This window comes from Bos mutus, chromosome 9 (assembly GCF_027580195.1).
Source record: "Bos mutus isolate GX-2022 chromosome 9, NWIPB_WYAK_1.1, whole genome shotgun sequence".
NCBI lineage: Eukaryota > Metazoa > Chordata > Mammalia > Artiodactyla > Bovidae > Bos > Bos mutus.
The window spans coordinates 56,770,740-56,779,115 of record NC_091625.1 but is presented as its reverse complement, the minus strand read 5'-3'; positions in this window follow the sequence as shown (position 1 = coordinate 56,779,115).

Here is an 8,376-nt window from a genome sequence, read left to right as displayed (position 1 = left end):
AAGAGAAAATCCACCAGCCACTAGTCAATTATCTAAGTGAATCAAAGATCTCTAAAACAAACTTTGGTGCTGTAGGGGCGTGGGGCAAAGCCTAGCTCTTTATCTAGTCATGGGACCCTCGATGTGTTTAGTAGCTGTCTTTGAACTGGATTTCTTAATCACAGCTTAAGTTAGGCATTTGCATTATGATAAAAAAAAAAAAAAAAACACTCAGGTACTTACAATGCAAGCTCCTTGGTTAAAGTATTTTATTATTTGTGATTCTATATTAAATGATTATTTTAATTATCAGGTAGTTAGTTGTTAGTGCATAGAAACAGCTGATTTTCTATGTTGATGTTTGTATCCTACAACTTTTCTCAATTCACTTTTTAGTGTCAGTAATGTTTTGATGTCATCTTTAGGACTTTCTATGTGTAAGATCATGTCGCCTGAAAACAGAGACACTTTTACTTATTTGTCTCTAATTTGGATGCCTCTTATTTAATTTGTTCTTACCTAATTTCTCTGACTAGGAATTTTAGTATTATGTTGAATAGGAGTGGTAAAATGAGCACCTTTGACTTGTTCCTCATCTTAGTAGGAAAGTTTTAACATTTCACTACTGAGTGTGATGTTAACTGTGTGTTTATTATATATGATCTTTATTATGTTGAGGCATGTTCCTCCTATACCCACTTAGGTGAGAGTTTTTGTCATAAAAATTTGTTGCTTTTGCTGCATCCCATAAGTTCTGATATTTTGTATTTTCACTTTCATATGTTTTCAAATAATTTTATTTCCTTTTTGATTTCTTCTTTGACTCATCGGTTTTTCAGGAGTGGTGGTCTAATTTCCACACATTTGTCATTTTTTCAGTTTTCCTCCTGTTACTGATCTCTAGTTTCACACCATTGTAGTTGGAAAGATACTTGGTGTGATTTCAACCTTGCATTTGCTATGGCTTATTTTATCTCTAAACATACACTCTATCCTGGAGAAACTCCAGGTGCACTTGAGAAAAATATGTATTCTGCTGATGTTTGGTGGATTCTTTTATACATGTCTATCAAGTCCACTTGGTCTAAGGTGTAGTTCAAGTCCAATGTTTCATTACTGATTTTCTGTCCGGGTGATCTCCCCATAGTTTATGTGAGGTATTGAGGTCCCCTACTATTATTGTATTGTCTGTTTCTCCCTTTGCATGTCAGTGTTTGTTTAATATATTTAGGTGCTCTGATACTGGATGCATATATAAGTATAATTAGTATATCCTCTTGGTGAACTGACCACTTTATCATTATATGATGGCGTTATCTGTCTCTTGTTAAAGTTTTTGATTTAAATTCACTTTGTCTAATATAAGTGTAGCAATTTACTGTCTTTGGGGTTCTATTTACTTGGAATATCATTTTCCATCCCTTTGTTTCGAGCCTATGTGTGTCCTTAAAGTTAAAATGAGACTCTTCTAGATAACATAACATTGGGTCTTATTTTTTAATCCATTCAGCCATTTCTCTCTCTTGATTGGAGAAGTTAGTTCATTTACATTTAAGGTAATTTTGATAGGCATGGATTTACTATTGCCATTTAGTTATTTTGTAGCTGTTTTATAATTTGTTTATTCCTTTTTCTATTGCTCTCTTACTTTGTGATTTATGATTCTTTAATAGTGCTGTGCTAAGTTGCTTCAGTCATGTCTGACTCTTTGTGACCCTGTGGACTGTAGCCTGCCAGGGTCCTCTGTCCATGGGATTTCCTAGGCAAGAATACTGGAGTGGGTTGCCATTTCCTTCTCCAGGGAATCTTCCTGACCGTGTCTCTTAAGTCCCCTGCATTGGCAAGTTGGTTCTCTACCACTGGCGCCATGTTATGTATTAATTCTTTTCGTCTATTAATTATCTTCAGTAGGCTTTTGCTTTGTGTGCCATGCGGCTCACAGGAAAAAAAAAATTATAATGATCAATTTGAAGTTGATAATAACTCTAAACACATAGAAATGTTCTACATTTTTTTCCTCTCATATATTCTGTTTTTGATTTCACTTTTCCTCTATATATACTGTATATCCATTTACAAAGTATTGTTCTGTAGTTATTTTTGTCTTTAAACTTCATACTCAAATTATAAGGGATTTACCCTCTACCTCTTTTTTGATTTTATTTAGTATTATTGTGTGTCTTGGAGTTAGATTGTTTTGAGTGGAAATTTTGTGGTGACTTATTACCTTCATGAAATCGGATATTGAAATCTGTCCCCAGATTTGGGAACTTTTTAGCCATTTTTTCTTTAAGTTTTCTGCTCCTTTCTTTGTCAGTTCTCCTTCTGAGACTTAGATTGTTTCTTTTAATGATATCCCAAAATTCACTCTTTCATTCTTTTTTCTTCTTATTCCTTTGTGTGATTTCAAATGACCTGTATTTTAGTTTTTTCAGACAATTCATAGATTTTTATTTCCTTAGGATTTATCACGGAAGCTTTATGGTTTCCTTTGGCAATGTCCTGTTTCCTTCATTAGCAGTGATCCTTGTGGCCTTGTGTTTGTGTCTTTCCATTTGAGAGGCACGTCTCCTAGTCTTTACAGACGCTTCAGTAGGCAAAGCCCTCCATGTTCAATCTGTCCAGAGCTTCTGAGTGGGCCAGCTGATGGAGTCCATGGATGAATTTGCTGCTCAGAGTCTTTGGGCAGGCACAACTAGTGCCTGGATATGCAGTCGCAGACCTAGATATTGATTCTATAGGAGTCAACCAATACTGAGATGAACTGGCAGCCAGGTTTTGTAGGACCCAGTCTGGAAGCTGGGGTTTTTGAGATCATTCTCCTAGCAGGATGAGGTAGAGTCTGTGGCTCCAAGAGTCAGTTTATAACCTGGGGTCTCAGATGCTGGCCTGGGCCTAGCCTGGCACTGTGAGCCTGGGTCAGTCAGCTGGTCTAGAGTCTAGGTCTGTGGATACTGGCCTGCAACTGGTATGGGTCAAAAGTCTGGTTCTATCGTAGCTGGCCTGGCATAGGACTTAGCTGGGAGCCTGTATTCACAGGTGCCCACTTGGAGCCTGGTGCCATGAAAGTTGCCATGGGACTCAGCTGGCACCAAGATAAGCTAAGAGCCTAGCTTCAAAGAAGTCCACTGAAAGCCTAGAGCCATAGGAGGCACCCTGGGTCATAGAAGCCAAAAGCACTGGGGTGGGAGCCTAGGAACTAGAGTCCACTGACAGCGTGGTGTCGTGGGAGCCACCTGGGGCCTTAGGAACTGCCCATGTCTTCAGGAGCTGACAGGAGTAGGGGTGAGCTAGGGGCCTGGATTTTTGGGAGCCTATGGGGACCCTGGTGCTGTATGTGCTGCCTGAGACTTCAGGAGCCACTGAGGCCACTGGAATTGGCAGATGCCAGAGTAAGTGAGGGGCCTGAGTTAGTAGAAGCATGCAAAGAGAGACCTAAGGTCCAGGGATTAGTCTGGAATTGGGTTAAGTCTGTTCTGGACTCCATGGTAAAGTCGAGTGCTTGCCTCACTCTCCATTTCCCACAGGGAGCATATCTTTGTCCACACCAGGCTGCCCAGGCTTGGGGAAAGGATGATGGAGGTAATGTGAATATATGCTTCTTAACCTTTCTCATTTCATCTTTTCTTATTTTTGTGCTTTACCCAAGTGCTATAATCCCTTACCTTGAATTTTTCACTCATATGAAGATATTTTTGAATGCACATAGTTAATAAAGTTGATGTTTTTGTTGGGGTAGAGCTAGAAATTCCTATGCTGTTATAGGAAATTCTCTTGACACTTTTTTCCTAGAGTTATCACTAATTCAGTAAATATGTACATATTTATTGAGAGTTACCATGTTACCAATACTTTACTAGGTGTTATGGAACTACCAGCCTTGGATTCATGTCAGATCCTCCTTATCTCATAACATCTCTCATATTATCTGTGATAGATTATCTATCTAGCTGTCTATGCTATTTTCTGTATTATTTTACTAAATCCATTTTTTTCTAATCATTAATACTCTTTTCACTTCTGTATGCTATTTTATGGAAAAAATTTTTATTTCAAAATAAAATTTTTATTTATAGAAGTATAGTCTTTTTTTAACCTACTTGTTTTTCCCCATTATCCTGTAGTTTCTTCAATAAATATTATAGATAGTCCTTTATAATTATCTTTCAGATTTAATGCTGTTACTCTACTTATTAAGGATAAAAATGTAGGAATCATCATAGATTCCTTTTTGTTCACCCTGCATCTAGTTCTTGACCTCTCTCCAATATTTGTCCAAAATCTTTCCACTTTCTGCCACTTCCACTGGTACTGTGTGTGTGTGTGTGTGTGTGTGCTCAGTCATGTCCTACTCTTTGTGACTCTGTGGACTGTAGCCTGCCAGGCTCCTCTGTCCATGGGATTTTCCCAGAAAGAATACTAGAGTGGGTTGTCATTTCCTCCTCCAGGGGATCTTCCCAACCCAGGGACTGAACCCATGTCTCCTGCGTCTCCTACATTGGCAGGCAGATTCTTTACCACTGAGCCACCTGGGAAACTGTCCCAGTCTGGTATGTCACTATCATTTGTGCCTGGATTGTTACCATAATCTCCTAACTAATCTCTACCCAAGACTTGTTCACTGACTGCTCCACCATCCTGCCCACTCCCCACCCACTCACCCAATAGCAGTGTATTTGGAGCCTCAGCCAGAGTGACTGTTTCAAACTCTAAATCAGGTTATGTCACTTCTGAGTTTAAAATTTGCTCCTCATCTTTTTCAACATAAAACCCAAAGTTCTCTCCATGGCTTATTGAGTCCTATACATCTGGCTTCTACCTCTCCACTTAACTCCAGTTCTCTTTTTCCTTACTCAGATCCAGCTAGTTTGGCCTCCTTATGCTTCTTCAAACACACCAGGCATATTCTTATCTCAGAGACTAACCCTTGCTTCTGTTTCTGGTTAAGTTTCTGGATGTTCTTCCTCTGGATATCTGCATGTGTGTTGATTATCTACTGCTGCCTAGCAAATTATCCCTGAAACTTAGTGATTTAAAATTTTAAATATTAGCTCTCACAGATTCTTTGGCTCCAGAATTCGAGGGCATCTTGGCTGAGAAATTCTATCTTCCCTTCTTACAGGATATAGCAAGATGTTAGCTGGAACTGTATCCATCCGATGTATGCATGTATTTACTGGGCCTGGGAGGTTAACTTCCAAAGCGACTGCTTACATGTGTGGCAAGTTGATATTGGCTATTGGTGGGAAACATTATTTCTTCTCCATGATAGCCTCTTCATGGGCTGAGTGAGTGTCCTCATGCCATGACAGCTGGCCCTCCCTAGAGAGTGAACTAAGAAATCAAGACAGAAGCTACCATGTCTTTCACAGCTTGGCTACAGAAGTCACACAGTCTCTTCTACAACATCAAGTCTTTCTAGTGTCACTTTCTCAGTGAGGACTTCTTTGACCTCCTGCATGGTAAACTGCAACCTCACTGTCATCCTTGCTCTCTACTCCCTCTTTTTTTTTTTTTTAATAGATTTTTGATTACATGTGTCATCTTCCGGTAAAGCAGATGTTTAATTGCTCCTTGTGTCTGTCTCTCTTTCTCCAGTGGAACATACAGTCCATGAAGAGAAGGGCTTCATCCTCTTCATTTCTGTTTCCACTGTGCTAAGAAGACTGGCTCACAGTGAAAATTTGTTTTATTAGTTTCTGCCTTTTTTTTCTTCTTAAATTTATTTATTTATTTTAATTGGAGGGTAATTATAATAGTTTCTGCCTTTTCAATCTGCTAATATCTGCTTCACTGAGGTTTCTAATTCAGTGATTGTATTGTTCTCTGTGTAGTTGCTTCTGATTCATATTTTCCCTGTGGTTGTCTGCACTGTTGCCTTGACTTCTATAAAGGGACACTGATTAAACATACTTTCAAAATGTTTAGGATTTTGTCAGAAAACCTAACTCTTCTGACTGCTCTTCTGAGTTACACTGTTTTGAACTTTCATGTAATTTCCTATAGCCAGTGATTTTTTAAATACTAGTTTCTCCTTATAGAGAACTCTTTTGGGTCATTCTGCTCTGGTGTGAATTGGGGCCTGTCGGAGGTTGTGGGACTAAGTCTTTCAAGCTGAAATGAAGGGATAAGAATAAAGTTCCCATGTATCATAGTTTTACTTTGTCAGTTTAGACCTCCATTTCCAGAGTTATCTAGAGAGAGACCAATGTGATGGGCTTTGCAGTGGGAGCCTCTCTCCACTCAAAGACCACCTCTCTTTGTTTACCATGGCAGCTATTATTTAGCAGGGGCACTTCCCAGGATACACCATGAGCGAGTGCCATGGGATCAGATGTGTAAGGCAGACAGAAATTGGGCACTTAACTGAAATTCTGATGGAATCACAAATTACTATCTTACTGTCCTGATACCTGGTTTTTCTGCAAGTTGCTGCTAGTGAGTTCTTTTGGGATCTCTTCACTTATTTCCCAAGCAAGGTATTCATTTGCGTGCAGACAAGACGTTGTCTGTGCAGATTCTCCTTGTATAGAGAATTTCCCTGAAGTTCCTGGTGTGAGACAGTTATTCTTCCATGTTTTCTAATGCTGGATACAGGATTTTCTCTGTATATATTGTATATGCAGATAGTCCTTTCAATATGATTTTGAGAAGGAAGTTAAATGTATGTCTCATTCATTATTTAATCAAGATATCAGCATGATACCCTTAATATCAGGTATTAAGAGAGGGTACCTCTGACCATCCAAAGAAGGTCCTTTCTTTTAATTCTGAGGCAGATCCATTTATATTTTTCCCTTGGAGCACTTAAACAATTTTAAGGTATTTAATTATTTGTTTACTTATCCTTTGCTCTCTTTTACGTTCAAAGCTCTGTATGGTTAGAAATTCTGTTTTGTCACTATATCTTCATTGCCTAACATAGTCCCTGAAAGTCAATAGTTTCAGATGAGGCACCAGGGATATGAGTAAGGTAAACAGCCCAGTTAGTCTTTCAGGCCACAAAACTTCACAGCTTTAACTCTGCCCATTTTGTGGCATTCATTTCTTGAAGGGGTTGAGAGAAATATGAAAATACAAAAAGAAAAATGCCTCTAATTTGTCAGAAACAGCTAAAGGAGTGTTATTTTGCCAGTAGTAAGATTTATGAACTAAATATATGCACCATTATGAAAATATAACAATAAACCTGATTGTATTTTCTCCAGCATCATTAAAGACACAGCAAGAGGAATTGGCATTTACTTGTACAGAAAAAAAACACAAAAACTGAAGTACAACAAATAACTTCACAGTAAGATCATTAATGACAGGAAAAAGTGCCGAAGGGCATTAACGAATATTCTTTTTTACAGTATCCTCTGGAAAAAGGAGAAATACCAGTTAGGTGTTTCAGATTCAGCCTTTGTAAAGGCAAGTCACCTCTGAAAAATATTTTTAGATGAAGAGATAAACCAGAGTAAAGTATTTCAGACATATTTTTGACACAAGCTAAATGTAAGCCTAGAATAATTTGCTAAATGTCACAAAAGAGAAAAAAAATTAGTCAGAATAAATAGCTGTCTTTAAGCTTAACTGGAGTATTTTCTTGTATCTGTGCTTTAAAAAATCACCCCTGTTAGCTAACAGAACACATTAAATCAAAAGGATTTAGCATCATGGTTAATGTTCTTTATGAGCTGCATGGGCTTAGATATTACAGCACATATTTTACATATGTAATTCTGCTTTGGGACTACTTTCAAACCAATGTACAATATGCTGAATTAATAATGCTTATAAGTGTAATATATATGAAGAGAGTTTGAGAAACTCTTGACGAAAGGTGATATATATTTATGAGGTGCCAGATGTTTTCCTTTAAAAGTAATTTTTTCTGACTAACCCACACTTTGGAGATTTGTATTGAAGTGGTCTCTCTGTGGTAATATATTATTTAAAATATGTTCTGTGAGACCTAGGCACAATGGGGTGAATAAAAGAATAAGTACCTGTCTAAATTTTATATATTTTTAAAAATTGGACCATTGGGGTGCATTTCTTAATGCAGGTGCAGTGAATTAGATAGAAAACAATAAAAAGAGTTACACATTTCATATATAACTGCAGGTGTTGAAAATGCACATATTATTTTTATTTTAATATTTTCTTTTTATTATGGAGGTAATCATGATATCATATGCTTATATATCATATTTCTTCCAAGGTGTTCAAACACATCACAGTCATGAATTATTTTACATTTCATAACTTTCCCAGAGGAAAGCAGAGACAAGTATTATTGCCCCATTTTACAGATGAAGTACCTTGTTACCAAATGACCACTTTCTAAATGTCTGCAGAATCTTTTCAAGCATTTCTCAGGGACTTTTTCCTCTGGCCTTCCACAGTGTACAA